At 40.6% G+C, this 17218-nt stretch overlaps 1 protein-coding gene across 5 annotated transcripts in view; it reads left to right on the plus strand.

Moving 5' to 3' along the window:
* ANKS1A (ankyrin repeat and sterile alpha motif domain containing 1A) overlaps positions 1-17218 on the plus strand; it is a gene marked incomplete at both ends in the record, with an annotated part of 187995 nt that overhangs the window by 118738 nt on the left and 52039 nt on the right. The window lies entirely within an intron of this gene.

Consider the following 17218-nt stretch of genomic DNA (forward strand, 5'->3'; position numbering starts at 1 on the left):
ACCTGCCTTTGAATGGGATTGAAGCTTAGGAAAGAGAAAACCACAGAAGGCTGCTTGTCTACTTAGCATAAACATCTGAGTCATTTAGAACTTGGCTAAAGGCTTAAGTGATGTTTTGTAATTGGCTTTCATCAATATTAAACTAGTGAGAAATGGGTGAAGTGCAGGGGCATGCTTCATATGCATTTTGTGCAAACTGAGAGTGATCTCTGGCCAGGGATTTGGGGAATGTCCTGGTTTCATCTGAAGTGGTAGCTGCGGGGACCCTTGGCCCTTGAATCTCCCCATGAGTAGGGAAGGAGCAGCAGCCAGGAGGGCACCCTTCCAGGCCAGGTCCCACACGCCTCACCCTTTCCAGCAAGCTGTCCAGTTGGAGGCATGATGTCATCAAGAGAAACACTGATTGGTTCAACTCTACAGAGGCTTTGGTTGCTTTTAACCCTTGAGAGTCAGGTGTGTAAGAAGATTGACTTAGATGTAAAACAGAGAGATTTGGGCTTGAGTTTCCGCTGACAGTGGCTCAACTTTCCACACCACTGTTCTGCAGTGTGCATTGTTCTTTGACACGTAAACAAGCACGTAGTCCTTTCTGCTGAGCACAGCCCTCCCACTCTAAACAAGAATGTGACCCTCCTACCTCTGGGGACAGATTGGAGCCTGGAGTGTCTATTTACATTGCTTCTGGGTATATACAGTAGTCACAACTTTAATCCTAGAACCTCTACATTTCCTTTGGTTTTAAGTGGCCTGGTAAGATTGAGGGTGTTTTTGTTTTCATATTTTAAAAATAATCTCACTTATTTTATAGGCAGTCCTGAATAAACAATTTTGGCCATTCTGTCTGATGAATCCAAGTGATTTTTTTTAGCCTAGATTTAAAAAAAAACATATATATATAGGCATCTTCACGGCCTTGATGCTAACAGAAGGCGCACCAGAGTGCTGTGAATAAGCTGGAGTCAGTCCTGGCTCTGCAGTTGGCCAGTGATGAGAAGGTCGGTGTGTCCACCCCCGCCCAAGCCTCTCCTGACCATCTCTTGATGACATCATGCCTCCCCCTGGACCGCTTGCTGGAAAGGGCGAGGCGGCTGGGACCTGGCCTGGGAGGGTGCCCTCCCGGCTGCTGCCCCTCCACTCTTCATCCCGGGCCTCTGGGACCCTGACTTTTCTCTTTCCTTTCCTCATTTTCACGCTTTTCTCTGCTTCTCCAGATTGCGTCATTACTGCTTTTCCTATCTTTTTACTCATCTTGCTTCTTTATTTTCATCTCTTTTTTTCCCTTTGCTCGCTCTCTCCTTTTCATCTGTGCTCTTTCCTATCTTTTTTTTTCTTTCCTGTCTTTTTACTTTTCTCCTCCTTTTCTCATTTATTTTTTCCTCTTCATTCTTATTTTTACTGGTGGCATCATGGAGGGGCTTTTCTAACAGCCAGTCATTCTCAGCCTTCTCCACCAGGATTTTTCTATTATTTTCTTTCTTTAAAACGTTCTTGCCAGGGCTCACCCATTTTTGTATTCTACAGAACGCTTACTGCTTGTGGTGTAAGCTACCTCCCCTCCACCCCACGCCACCACCCACACTGTCTGTCCTTGGACCTTTCACAAACAGTCTGGTTCCATTTAGCTGCGTCAGGACAGGCACCATCAAGTACTATGTACGATTTTGTGGTATGTGTGAAATTGCTAGCAAGATGAGAATTTTCCTTTTCTCCTCTTTTTCATTTCATTACATTTTGCTTTGTTCACACCCGACCAAGAGCTTGAGCGACAGTGAATGTAGGTGAATATATGAGAAGAATTTGGTCTTTATTCCAGTGCATATAAATGCTGAGAATCACAGAAAGAAACATTTTCTGGGACATTCTTTATATACTTTGGTTCTGGTTTTGTATCTCTTGCTTCTTTTTTTCTAGTCATGGCATCAGTAGGATACAGACTGAGTAATTTTATATAATTTCTGCAATAGTAGTTTATCTTATGTTATTCTAAGCAATTGTTTGAGAAACAAGTAGAGGTATTTTTCATATAATTGGAAATAATGTAAAATAGAGGTATATTTTTATCATAATTATTCATCCGTTTGACTAACTTATTGAGTACCTGCTATGTTCTAGGCCCTGTTCTCAGCACTGGGGTTGAGCAGTGAACAAAACAGACAAAATCCCCTGCCTCATGGAACTGACTTTCTAGAGGGCTAGAGGGGAAAGAGCAATAACAGGAGACAATATGTAAAATGCACAGTGTGCTAGTTGGCGATAAGAGTGCTAATAAGAAAAATAAAGCTGAGAAGAGGGATAGAGTGCGGTGGAGGCCAGGGCTGCAGTTTTCAGTGGGGCAGCCTGGGAAGACCCCTCTGAGAAGGAGGAGAGAGGGAGCTGGGCGGGTGTGGGCGGAGCACGAGCAGAGCTACTTGGCTGCTGCTTCTGTTTGTACACAATTATTTCTCCTGTAAGAGAATTTTAAAATTCCATTCTCTCTCTCTCTCTCTCTCTCTCTCTCTCTCCTTCTCTCTCTCTCTCTCTCCCTCTCTCTCTCTCTCTCTCTCTCTCTCTCTATATATATATATATATATACACACACACACACACACACACACATATACTATATATACATATACATGTATAACTGAATCACTTTCTGTACACTTGAAACTAACACAACATTGTAACTCAACTATACTTCAATAAAAGAATTCCATTCTACATTTACATTATCTTAAAAATATACCTTATTATCTGTTACCTTTAACTTCCTTTTTCTTTCTCTTTAGCCACTATCGCCACCTGCTTCCTTTCTCATCTTGTTTTTTTTCCCCAATTTTTTTCTGTTAAGCTGCGTTGGGGACTTTTTTTTTTTTTTGCGGTACGCAGGCCTCACTGTTGTGGCCTCTCCCATTGCGGAGCACAGGCTCTGGACGCGCAGGCTCAGCGGCCATGGCTCACGGGCCTAGCCGCTCCGCGGCATGTGGGATCTTCCCGGACCGGGGCACGAACCTGTGTCCCCTGCATCGGCAGGCGGACTCTCAACCACTGTGCCACCAGGGAAGCCCTGTTGGGGACTTTTAAAACATACATACATGTGTATGTACATACATATGTACACGCATACATGTATACACACGTATATACATACATGTATTTTTAAGCTATTGAACTAGAATAAAATCTGAATTTCTAAGAATTTCTCAAACTTGATCATTGTCCTTGTCGTCATCCTGGGCCAGGATCATCAGGTGGGTTCTGACAGAGGAGTTGGGTTCTAGGTCATTGTCTTAGGAAATACATTTCCATGGGTGCATCACATGCTCAAAGCAGAAATAAAATCTAAAAACCAGGATTATAAGGCAAAAGGAAGGGAATTCAAAATGATTTAGACCAGGGCTTCCCTGGTGGCGCAGTGGTTAAGAATCTGCCTGCCAATGCAGGGGACACAGGTTCAAGCCCTGGTCCGGGAAGATCCCACATGCCAAGGAGCAGCTAAGCCCATGCACCACCGCTCTAGAGCCCGCAAGCCACAGCTACTGAGCCAGCACGCCTAGATCTCATGCTCCACAACGATAGAAGCCACCGCGTTAAGAAGCCCGTGCACTGCAACGAAGAGCAGCCCCCGCTCGCCACAACTAGAGAAAGCCCGCGTGCAACAAGGAAGACCCAACATGGCCAAAAATAAATAATACATTTAAAAAAAAATGATTTAGACCAGAAAATGTCCAGGAATCTGAAAACAGGAGCTCCCATGAGAGGAGGACAGCTGACTAGGTGTTCAGGAGTCAGGGCAGATGAGTGCAGGTGTTGGCACCATCGTTTGGAGCACATAATGGTGCTTGCTGATGCCCTGGAAGGCATCTTGGGGCTGATGCCCTGATTAATCTTAAATGCTTCTTCTTAGGAGCCCCAAGCCCACAGGTTCCCAACAGTTAATTACAGTCAGAGTGTGAGATACTGGTGGCCTCAGACATTCTCTGACCCTGAGTGGACTTAGGGTGGTCAGTGTACAGGGAGCTTCTGAGGTGCCAGGTATGGAGAGTGTGTGTGTGTGTGTGTGTTTATGTATGTGTACATATGTGTAGGTTCTGTGTTATTTCAGATGGTGAACTGCTTACATCTGGTGTGTCCAGCTAGGGGTCAGTTGTGCCCAGGGACTCTGGTTGCCTAGTTAGTGAGTGTGTAGTGCATGCAGGCCTGCGTCTGGTTCAGGTTGAGATGCCAGGCATTTTGATGCCTCTGGTCTGTCCTTGCTCCTTCCCTGTAAATCTGCCCAGGTGACCCGCTGCTGGCTGCTTCAGCCCTCATCATCTCTGGCTCACGTGGAGCCCCATGAAGTATCACTAAACATGCTGGCTTCATTACATTCTCATAGGACAACTGTGTTTCTATGTTTTTTCCTCCTTGAAATGAATAGACCCCAGAGAAGTTTAGTTTGTTCAGAGATGTGCTGTGTGGTCAGAGAGGCAGCTAAGTAATTACCCGGCCAGATAGTGAGGGACAGGCTTTTCATTATGTAAGACCCTAGGAAAGCAATTAATCTGGACCTCACTTGGGCTTCGTTTGGAATCCATGATCCTCAGCAACAACACAGAGCTCTTTTCTGGATGCCAGTGTTGTGCTCGCGCCCTCAGAGATGTGATCCTATCTCAGCTCTGTGTTTTCATGGAGCACTGCCCTCCCTGCCTAGGGTTCCTTTACTTTTATTTGTCCTGCTTTCTTCCCCATGGATGTTCCATTTTGATGCCACCAGGGGGGTAGCCAGTGGGTAAGAGGAATGCTTGTGACCTGAAGATTCTGGGCAGGGCCAAGGTGCTGAGTGCTCTTCCCCAGGTGTCCTGCTCTGTCTTGCTCATGAGCTCGAATGACCCCAGTCTCTGGCGCCACAGGGCCCACCTGTCCATAACTCAAAGCGGCCTGTTTATCTATCTGGACAGGTGGAAAACTGCGTAAGCTCACTAGGGGCCTACAAATGACAATTTGTCTGGCAATCTGTTCTTGCCTGTCCTGATTTAAACAACCAGGAAGCTGTTGTAAACTCAGTTGAAATGGTGTGTTTTGTATAAATGTTCCAGTTCCTTTCTACTTTGGAGCTAGTTATTTTCAACAGGACCTCCAAAAAACCAGGGGGCTGCCTTGTATCTGTTATGCATTTAGGCATGCCGTCCTAGGTTTTGATGCTGGGGAAATAGCTTCCCTCACTGACACTCAGAAGGCAGATGAGCCTGGAGAAGCTTATCTTCAGGGGCTGGCCAAACCTCTGTGCTGGCTTATAGGACAGGAGAGAACGCTGTGTATCTCGGGGTGTAGTGGCAGAGGAGAGCACTTCAACGGTGAGGATAGCCAAACCCCAAGGTCTTGAGCTGTCTCTGTGCCCTTGGTGGAAATATTTGTCTCAACTGCCATATCCAGCTGCAGATAGAAGTCTAGGCAAAGCCAGCTCTGGAAATGGAATTTTTATACCCGGGGATTTTTTTTTTTTTTTTTTAGTTATAATACCTGAATATGGCTGACATTTAAAAGGTACTGAAGAATATATAATGTTTTAAGTCTCCCGCCCTCTCTGCTCCCTAGACACCCCAGTTCCTGTCACAAGTTTTTCAAGTATCTCTCCTACATACTCCTTGAAATATTCTGTGCATCTGTAAGCATTTCAGACACGTTGAATATTTTTCTTTCTTTTTAAAATAAATGGTGCCATGTTATACATACTACTCAGAATCTCACTTTCTTCGTTTAATAGTATTTTTTTGAAAATCACTCTAATTCAGTATGAAGTGTTTCCTTTTCATTTTTATACTTCGTATCCATAGTGTGGATATACTGTCATTTATCATTTCCTGTAGATGGACATTTTGGATGTTACCAAGTTTTTACTGACGTCAGCTACAGATTGGCACTCACCATTGGCACTTGCCATCTACCTCTACAAGGATTAAATCATGTGCTGCTGCAGCTGCTGACTTTCAGCACCCCCTGAAAGGAGTTCAGGATGGAGAGCAGAAATGAGGCACTCTGTGCTCTGGGAGAAACTGGCACAACAGGTCTTCAGATAGTTAGATATTTTCAGCAGCCGATTTTATGAGCCCAATTCTTTTTTTTTTTTTTTTTTTTAGCACTATTTATTTATTTATTTATTTTTTGATGTTTGGCTGCTTTGGGTCTTCGTTGCTGTGCGTGGACTTTCTCTGGTTGCAGCGAGCAGGGCTATACTTCGTTGCGGTGTGTGGGCTTCTTATTGCTGTGTGGAGCACGGCTCTAGGCGTGTGGGCTTCAGTGGGCTGTAGCACGCGGGCTGTAGAGCGCAGGCTCAGTAGTCGTGGTGCACGGGCTTAGTTGCTCCGCGGCATGTGGGATCTTCCCGGACCAGGGTTCAAACCCGTGTCTCCGTGCGTTGGCAGGCAGATTCTTAACCACTGCGCCACCAGGGAAGCTCTGTGAGCCCAATTCTTGTATCTCCGCATATCTAGAAAAGCACTAAAATCCTTCATGGTGATGACGAAAAGTAAACCTTCACAAGACTAGCAGAAACCTTCTGCAAAAAAATATGTGCTTGATTACATGTACTCCTCCTTCACTAAAATCTTATACATACTGACCTCCCCCCCTACCTCTTTGGAGCAGTTTCTCAGAGCTATCTGAAATGCTGACTCCCGGGCTGTAGTCCTCATTTTGCCCCCATTAAAACTTAACTCGTAACTCTCACGTGCATCTTTTTTAGTCGACACTAATGAAAAGTAATGCTGCAATGCATATCCTTATACAAAGTTATTTTAAGATAAATTTCCAGAAGGTAAACAGGTATCTTAAAGGGCTTATGCATGTTAAATTTACTCTCATACACACAAAGAGCACCTGTTTCTCTACACCTCACCAACCTGGGGGTTGTTGGCTTTTTAATCTCCTTTTGGTTAACAGGTTGGTAATGTTATTTTAGTATAGTTTTGAAGTGGGTGTCTTTTTTTTTTTTTTTTTGGTACGTGGGCCTCTCACTGTTGTGGCCTCTCCCATTGCAGAGCACAGGCTCTGGACGCGCAGGCTCAGCGGCCATGGCTCACGGACCCAGCCGCTCCATGGCATGTGGGATCTTCCCGGACCGGGGCACGAACCCGTGTCCCCCGCATCGGCAGGCGGACTCTCAACCACTGCGCCACCAGGGAAGCCCGAAGTGGGTGTCTTTTATTAGGAGTGAGATACCATCTTTTCATATGCTTAAAAATAAAAACCCTGTTTTCTGGACTGTGCTTGTTCCTTTCTTTTCTTTGAATCGATCTCTTTTCGTTTGTAGAAGCTCTTTATGTTTGAAGAAATTGACCTTTTATCTGTGGTATGAGTTTGTCTTTTGGCTTTGTTTATGGTGTTTGGAGTTTGGTTGGTTGTTTTTTTTTTTTTTCAACATACAGAAATTTAAATTTTTTATGTAAATGAATCTATCAATCTTTTCTTTAATGACTTTTTTTTCACACACACACTGTATTTTATTTTTACAAGAGATAAATAGACTGACACCAAGCATTGTAAATGGATGACCACAACAAAAGCAACAATGATTGCAATTACCAAACACGAAACACACTCATACTATGTCATAATATTAACATTCAGTCCAGTAATCCTCCACTGTAACAGCTCCTTTACTTTGCAGTGAAAATTGGTTTGTATATTTTTTGCCTCTGAGTCCTTGTGGGATTTTTTTTTTTAATTCAAACAGAAAGTCACAAAAATTATAATCATCCTTATCAGTTCACTCAGTCCCATGTAATTAATTTTTTTTTATCTTCATCTTTTGTTAGCACTTTTATGAGTTCATCAGTTTTCCATTAGAGTTCTAAAAATGCTTATTCATTCAGTTCAGCAGTATAGTCAGTTACCAGAAACCTATACTTGTCAGAGTCTTTTCCATGAGTTCCTTGAAGATGAAACCCTTTTATAGGAACATATTTGCCAAAGCATCCGAGTACACCCAGACCTGTCTGTAAATGACAAAAGACTTAAAAATGACCACGGTTAAAGATTTGATGCAAGTTCATAATAATGCAATTGACAAGGAAATTTAGTTATTTCTGAGGTATACATTTTAAAATAATAACTAGAATTATGACTTATAACATTATACCAGAACATATAAAATTTTTAGAAATTTCATGTAATGTCTGAAACATTTATATTAGCATATTTCCATACAAATAACCCAAAGAAAGTTTAGTATTAGTTGGTTTTTTTCTTTGTTTGTTTATACTGCAGGTTCTTATTAGTCATCAGTTTTATACACATCAGTGTATACATGTCAATCCCAATCGCCCAATTCAGCACACCACCATCCCCACCCCATCGCGGTTATTCCCTCTCAGTGTCCATACGTCTGTTCTCTACATCTCTGTCTCAACTTCTGCCCTGCAAACCGGCTCATCTGTACCATTTTTCTAGGTTCCACATACATGCGTTAATATACGATATTTGTTTTTCTGACTTACTTCACTCTGTATGACAGTCTCTAGATCTGTCCATGTCTCAACAAATGACTCAGTTTTGTTCCTTTTTATGGCTGAGTAATATTCCATTGTATATATATACCACAACTTCTTTATCCATTCGTCTGTCGATGGGCATTTAGGTTGCTTCCATGACCTGCTATTGTAAATACTGCTGCAATGAACATTGGGGTGCATGTGTTTTTGAATTATGGTTTTCTCTGGGTATATGCCCAGTAGTGGGATTGCTGGGTCATATGGTAATTCTATTTTTAGTTTTTTAAGGAACCTCCGTACTATTCTCCACAGTGGCTGTATCAATTTACATATCTACCAACAGTGCAAGAGGGTTCCCTTTTCTCCGCACCCTCTCCAGCATTTGTTGTTTGTAGATTTTCTGATGATGCCCATTTTAAACTGGTGTGAGGTGATACCTCATTGTAGTTCTCTAATTGCATTTCTCTAATAATTCTCTACATTATTTCTCTACATTATTCTCTACATTATTATTATTATATTATTATATTATAATATAATTATATATTATATAATTATATATTATATAATATATAATTATATATATTATATATATAATTATATCTAATATATATAATATATTTTATATAATTATATATTATATAATTATAATATAATTATATATTATAATATAATTATATATTATATTATAATAAAATTATATTATTATATTATACATATTATTCTCTACATTATTATTATTCTCTACATTATTTCTCTACATTAATTCTCTACATTATTTCTCTAATAATTCTCTACATTCTCTAATGTAGTTCTCTAATTGCATTTCTCTAATAATTAGTGATGTTGAGCAGCTTTTCATGTGCTTCTTGGCCATCTCTATGTCTCCTTTGGAGAAATGTCTATATAGGTCTTCTGCCCATTATTGGATTTTGGGTTGTTTGTTTCTTTAATATTGAGCTGCATGACCTGAATCTATATTTTGGAGATTAATCCTTTATCCGTTGATTCGTTTGCAAATATTTTCTCCCATTCTGAGGGTTGTCTTTTCATCTTGCTTATGGTTTCCTTTGCTGTGCAAAAGCTTTTAAGTTTCTTTTGGTCCCATTTGTTTATTTTTGTTTTTATTTCCTTTACTCTAGGAGATGGATCAAAAAAGATCTTGCTGTGATTAATGTCAAAGAGTGTTCTTCCTATGTTTTCCTCTAAGAGTTCTATACTGTCTGGTCTTACATTTAGGTCTCGAATCCATTTTGAGTTTATTTTTGTGTACGGTGTTAGGGAGTGTTCTAACTTCATTCTTTTACATGTAGCTGTCAAGTTTTCCCAGCAACACTTATTCAAGAGACTGTCTTTTCTCCATTGTATATCTTTGCCTCTTTTGTCATAGATTAGTTGACCATAGGTGCGTGGGTTTATCTGTGGGCTTTCTGTCTTGTTCCATTGATCTATGTTTCTGTTTTTTGTGCCAGTACAATATTGTCTTGATTACTGTAGCTTTGTAGTATAGTCTGAAGTCAGGGAGTCTGATTCCTCCAGCTCCGTTTTTTTCCCTCAAGACTGCTTTGGCTACTCGGGGTCTTTTGTGTTTCCATACAAATTTTAAGATTTTTTTGTTCTAGTTCTATAAAAAATGCCATTGGTAATTTGATAGGGATTGCATTGAAACTGTAGATTGCTTTGGGTAGTATAGTCATTTTCACAATATTGATTCTTCCAATCCAAGAACATGGTATATCTCTCCGTCTGTTGGTGTCATCTTTAATTTCTTTCATCAGTGTCTTATAGTTTTCTGCATACAGGTCTTTTGTCTCCCTAGGTAGGTTTATTCCTAGGTATTTTATTCTTTTTGTTGCAATGGTAAATGGGAGTGTTTCCTTAATTTCTTTTTCAGATTTTTCATCATTAGTGTATAGGAATGCAGGATATTTCTGTGCATTGATTTTGTATCCTGCTGCTTTACTAAATTCATTGATTAGCTCTAGTAGTTTTCTGGTGGCATCTTTAGGATTCTCTATGTATAGTATCATGTCATCTGCAAACAGTGGCAGTTTTACTTGCTCTTTTCCAATTTGTATTTCTTTTTCTTCTCTGATTGCCGTGGCTAGGACTTCCAAAACTATGTTGAATAATAGTGGTGAGAGTGGACATCCTTGTCTTATTCCTGATCTTGGAGGAAATGCTTTCAGATTTTCACCATTGAGAATGATGTTTGCTGTGGGTTTGTAGTATATGGCCTTTATTATGTTGAGGTAGGTTCCCTCCATGCCCATTTTCTGGAGAGTTTTTATCATAAATTGGTGTTGAATTTTGTCAAAAGCCTTTTGAGATGATCTGTCAATAGATGATCATCTGTTGATATGATCATATGGTTTTTATTTTTAAATGTTAATTCTTTTTTTTTTTTTTTTTTTTGCGGTACGCGGGCCTCTCACTGTTGTGGCCTCTCCCATTGTGGAGCACAGGCTCCGGACGTGCAGGCTCAGCGGCCATGGCTCACGGGCCCAGCCCCTCCACGGAATGTGGGATCTTCCCGGACTGGGGCACGAACCCGTGTCCCCTGCATTGGCAGGCAGACTCTCAACCACTGCGCCACCAGAGAAGCCCTTAAATGTTAATTCTTAAATGTTAATCTGGTGTATCACATTGATTCATTTGCATATATTGAAGAATCCTTGCATCCCTGTGATAAATCCCACTTGATCATGGTGTATGATCATTTTAATGGGTTCTTGGATTCTGTTTGCTAGTATTTTGTTGAGGATTTTTGCATCTATATTCATCAGTGATATTGGTCTGTAATTTTCTTTGTTTGTAGTGTCTTTGTCTGGTTTTGGTATCTGGGTGATGGTGGCTTCATAGAATGAGTTTAGGAGTGTTCCTTCCTCTGCAGTTTTTTGGGAAGAGTTTGAGCAGGATAGATGTTAGCTTTTCTCTAAATGTTTGATAGAATTCACCCGTGAAGCCATCTGGTCCTGGACTTTCGTTTTTTGGAAGATTTTTAATCACAGTTTCAATTTCATTACTTGTGATTGTTCTGTTCATATTTTCTGCTTCTTCCTGGTTCAGTCTTGGAAGGTTATACCTTTCTAAGAATTTGTCCATTTCTTCCAGGTTGTCCATTTTATTGCCATAGAGTTCCTTGTAGTAGTCTCTTAGGATGCTTTGTATTTCTGCAGTGTCTGTTGTAACTTCTCCTTTTTCAATTCTAATTTTATTGATTTGAGTCCTCTCCCTCTTTTCCTTGATGAGTCTGGCTAATGGTTTATCAATTTTGTTTATCTTCTCAAAGAACCAGCTTTTAGTTTTATTGAGCTTTGCTATTGTTTTCTTTTTTCTATTTCATTTATTTCTCCTCTGATCTTTATGATTTCTTTCCTTCTGCTAACTTTGGGTTTTGTTTGTTCTTTCTCTAGTTCCTTTAGGTGTAAGTTTAGATTGTTTACTTGAGATTTTTCTTGTTGTTTGAGGTAGGCTTGTATAGCTATAAACTTCCCTCTTAGAACTGCTTTTGCTGCATCCCATAGGTTTTGGATTGTCGTGTTTTCATTGTCATTTGTCTCTAGGAATTTTTTGATTTCTTCAGTGATCTTGTGGTTATTTAGTAACGTATTGTTTAGCCTCCATGTGTTTGTGTTTTTTACGTTTTTTTACCTGTAATTAATTTCTAATCTCATAGCGTTGTGGTCGGAAAAGATGCTTGATATGATTTCAATTTTCTTAAATTTACTGAGGCTTGATTTGTGACCCAAGATGTGATCTATCCTGGAGAATGTTCTGTGCACACTTGAGAAGAAAGTGTAATGTGCTCTTTTTGGATGGAATGTCCTATAAATATCAATTAAATCTATCTGGTCTGTTGTGTCATTTAAAACTTCTGTTTCCTTATTTATTTTCATTTTGGATGATCTGTCCATTGGTGTAAGTGAGGTGTTAAAGTCCCCCACTATTATTGTGTTACTGTTGGTTTCCTCTTTTATAGCTGTTACCAGTTGCCTTATGTATTGAGGTGCTCCTATGTTGGGTGCATATATATTTATAATTGTTATATCTTCTTCATGGATTGATCCCTTGATCATTATATAGTGTCCTTCCTTGTCTCTTGTAACACTCTTTATTTTAAAGTCTATTTTATCTGATATGAGTATAGCTACTCCAGCTTTCTTTTGATTTCCATTTGCATGGAATATCTTTTTCCATCCCCTCACTTTCAGTCTGTACATGTCCCTAGGTCTGAAGTGGGTCTCTTGTAGATGGCATATATATGGGTCTTGTTTTTGTATCCATTCAGCAAGCCTGTGTCTTTTTGTTGGAGCATTTAATCCATTCACGTTTAAGGTAATTATCGATATGTATCTTCCTATTACCATTTCCTTAATTGTTTTGGGTTTGTTTTTGTAGGTCCTTTTCTTCTCTTGTGTTTCCCACTTAGATAAGTTCCTTTATCATTTGTTGTAGAGCTGCTTTGGTGGTGCTGAATTCTCTGAGCTTTTGCTTTTCTGTAAAGCTTTTGATTTCTCCATCGAATCTGAATGGTATCCTTGCCAGGTAGAGTAACCTTGGTTGTAGGTTCTTCCGTTCCATCACTTTAAGTATATCATGCCACTCCCTTCTGGCTTGTAAGTTTCTGCTGAGAAATCAGCTGTTAACCTTATGGGAGTTCCCTTGTATGTTATTTGTCATTTTTCCCTTGCTGCTTTCAATAATTTTTCTTTGTCTTTAATTTTTGCCAATTTGATTACTGTGTGTCTCGGCGTTTTTCTCCTTGGGTTTATCCTGTATGTGACTCGCTGTGCTTCCCGGACTTGGGTGGCTATTTCCTTTCCCATGGTAGGGAAGTTTTCGACTATAATCTCTTCAAATATTTTCTCAGGTCTTTTCTCTCTCTCTTCTCCTTCTGGGACCCCTATAATGCGAATGTTGTTGCGTTTAATATTGTGCCAGAGGTCTCTTAGGCTGTTTTCATTTCTTTTCATTCTTTTTTCTTTATTCTGTTCTGCAGCAGTGAATTCCACCATTCTGTCTTCCAGGTCACTTATCCGTTCTTTCGCCTCAGTTATTGTGCCATTGATTCCTTCTAGTGTAGTTTTCATTTCAGTTATTGTATTGTTCATCTCTGTTTGTTTGTTCTTTAATTCTTCTAGGTCTTTGTTAAACATTTCTTGCATCTTCTCGATCTTTGTCTCCATTGTTTTTCCAAGGTCCTGGATCATCTTCACTATCAATATTCTGAATTCTTTTTCTGGAAAGTTGCCTATCTCCACTTCATTTAGTTGTTTTTCTGGGGTTTTATCTTGTTCCTTCATCTGGTACATAGCCCTCTGCCTTTTCATCTTGTCTATCTTTCTGTGAATGTGGTTTTTGTTCCACAGGCTGCAGGATTGTAGTTCTTCTTGCTTCTGCTGTCTGCCCTGTGGTGGATGAGGCTATCTAAGAGGCTTGATGGGAGGGACTGGTGGTGGGTAGAGCTGACTGTTGCTCTGGTGGGCAGAGCTCAGTAAAACTTTAATCCAGTTGACTGTTGATGGGTGAGGCTGGGTTCCCTCCCTGTTGGTTGTTTGGCCTGAGGCTACCCAACACTGGAGCCTCCCCGGACTCTTTGGTGGGGCTAATGACAGACTCTGGGAGGGCTCACGCCAGGGAGTACTTCCCAGAATTTCTGCTGCCAGTGTCCTTGTCCCCATGGTGAAACAGAGCCACCCCCTGCCTCTGCAGGAGACCCTCCAACACTAGCAGGTAGGTCTGGTTCTGTCTCCCCTGGGGTCACTGCTCCTTCCCCTGGGTCTTGATGCGCACACTACTTTGTGTGTGCCCTCCAAGAGTGGAGTCTGTTTCCCCCAGTCCTGTCGAAGTCCGGCAATCAGTTCCCGCTAGGCTTCGAAGTCTGATTCTCTAGGAATTTCTCCTCCCGTTGCTGGACCCCCAGGTTGGGAAGCTCAGAACCTTCACTCCAGTGGGTGGACTTCTGTGGTATAAGTGTTCGCCAGTCTGTGAGTTACCCACCCACCAGTTATGGGATTTGATTTTACTGTGATTGCACCCCTCCTACCTTCTCATTGTGGCTTCTCCTTTGGATGTGGAGTATCTTTTTTGGTGAGTTCCAGTGTCTTCCTGTCAATGATTGTCCAGCAGTTGTGATTCTGGTGTTCTCGCAAGAGGGAGTAAGAGCACATCCTTCTACTCCGCCATCTTGGTTCCTTCTCCTTTAATGACTTTTTTTAAACCAGGATTTTGTGTCCTAGTTAAAAAGATCTTCCTTATTATACGAATACCAGGAAAAAAAGTGGCATTTTCTTATTTTCCTCTAGTAGTTTTATCATTTCATTTTTTACGTTTAAATCTTTGTTTCTTCTGGAATTTATTTTTATATAGGGAGTAATGCAATCCGTTGACTCTTTCCCAGCTTTATTGATGTAAAATAGAATTGTAAGGTATTTAAAATATACAACGTGATGATTTAATATACATATACGATGTGAAAGTATTCCCCACATTGCATTAATTAGTACGTCTGTCACCTCACGTATTTACTTTTTTTTTTGGTGCGAATGTTGACATTCTACTCTATTAGCAAATTTTGATTACATAATAAACACAGTATTATCAGTTGTAGTCAGTCCTATGTTATTCGTTAGATCCTTAGACCTTATTTATCTTATCACTGAAAGTTTGTACCCTTTTACCAGCCTTCCCCTATTTCCCCTGGTTCTATGAGTTTGACTTTTTTTTAAGTTTGTACACATAAGTGATATCATGGGGTATTTCTTTTTCTCTGTCTTGGCTTATTTCACTTAGCAAAATATACTCCAGGTTCATCCATGTGGTTTCAAATGACAGGATATCCTTCTTTTTTAAGGCTGAATAACATTCCGTTGTGTGTGTAATATCATAATTTATAATATACTTTTTTTATAAAGTAATAAAAGTAATACTCCACATTTTCTTTATTCATTCATCTGTCAACAGACTCTTGGGTTGTTTCCATACCTTGGCTATCGTAAACAATGCTGCTATGAACATGGGAGCACAGATATATCTCTTTGAGATAGTGATTTCATTTCCTTTGAATATAAACCCAGAAGTTGAACTGCTGGATCATGTGGTAGTTCTGTTTTTAGTTTCTTGAGGAACCTCCATATGGTTTTCCACAGTGACGGTACTGGTTTACGTTCCCACCAACAGTGTACAAGGGTTCCCTCTCTCTGCATCCTCACCAACACTTTTGTAGCAGTTCTAACATGTGTGAGGTGATATCTCATTGTGGTTTTGATTTGCATTTCTCTGTTGCTTAATGATGTTGAGCACCTTTTCATGTACCTGTTGGCCATTTGTATATCTTCTTTAGGAAAATGTTTGTTTAGGTCCTTTGCCCATTTTTAAATTGAGTTACTTGTTTTTTTTTTTTTTGCTATTGAGTTGAATTCATTGTATATCTTGGATATTAACCCCTTACTGGGTATGTGGTTTGCAAATATTCTCTCCCATTCCATTAGTTACCTTTTCATTTTTTTTTTTAAATAAATTTTATTTATTTATTTATTTTTGGCTGCGTTGGGTCTTTGTTGCTGTGCGCAGGCTTCCTCTAGTTGCAGCGAGCAGGGGCTACTCTTTGTTGCGGTGCGCGGGCATCTCATTGCGGTGGCTTCTTGTTGCGGAGTGCAGGCTTCAGTAGTTGTGGCACGTGGGCTCAATAGTTGTGGCTCACGGGCTCTAGAGCGCAGGCTCAGTAGTTGTGGCACACGGGCTTAGTTGCTCCGCGGCATGTGGGATCTTTCCAGACCAGGGCTCGAACCCGTGTCCCCTGCATTGGCAGGCGGATTCTTAACCACTGTGCCACCAGGGAAGTCCCTACCTTTTCATTTTGTTACTGGTTTCCTTTGCTGTGCAGCTTTTTAGTTTGTTTATTTTTGCTTTTGTTGCCTTTGCTTTTGGTGTCAAATCCAAAAAATCGTTGCCAAGACCAAACATCCTGTAGATTTTTATAACAGCTATTTGATCTTGCCCACTATTTGATTTAGTTTTCCGAGTGAGGACACTAAAGTCTGCAAGCTGAAATGACTTGTTTAAGATGTTGGAGTTGTTAAATGAGGGAAGCCAGTTAGAGCTTCGAAGTCTTAATGAGATTGTAGTTAGCACATAGGTGAGCTGAATTTTTGTTTTGGCATTAATTAGCAGTTACTTTTCAATTCCTCTTCTTTAACCCCAATGTATTGCAGTACTATTTTACTTTTCTCCCCAACTCCAGAAAGTTTTGTCTAGGTATATGAAGGAAAGTAACTTGGAAGAGGGGACTCCTGGGAGAAAGCATGAGTTTTCCTTTTCGCTTTTAAGGTTCAAAGTATTTCCTCCCTCTATTGATGTCCCGGATGGGGTGTTTTCTTTTGTGGCTTGCAGAGTGATAGGGCGATTTCTAGCAAATTCTCAAATCAAGAAATCAGAAGGAGTCTGAGTTACCAGGTAGTCCAACTGCCTTCTGAACAAAGTCACTTCTGTGTTCCCTGAAGTGATCATCAGGCTTTTGCTTGGAAGCCCCAAGTGACCCCTTCTGCCGTCCGCCATTACTTGTATGAAATTGTAGACACTCCTTTCTTGTTTCCAGCTAAAATCTGTGACTTCCGCCCCATCAGTTCTGGTTCTACCTTTTGGACCATGCACACTGTCCTGCTTAACAGTTCTTCAGATATTTAAGGCTGCAGTTATGTCCTCCCACCCTCAAACCTTCTCATTTCTTTGCCAGCTAACCCAGCTCCTTCCCCCTCTGCTCAGAT

The sequence above is a fragment of the Leucopleurus acutus genome (genome assembly GCF_964270905.1).
Source record: "Leucopleurus acutus genome assembly, chromosome: 10".
In the NCBI taxonomy this organism is placed as follows: domain Eukaryota; kingdom Metazoa; phylum Chordata; class Mammalia; order Artiodactyla; family Delphinidae; genus Leucopleurus; species Leucopleurus acutus.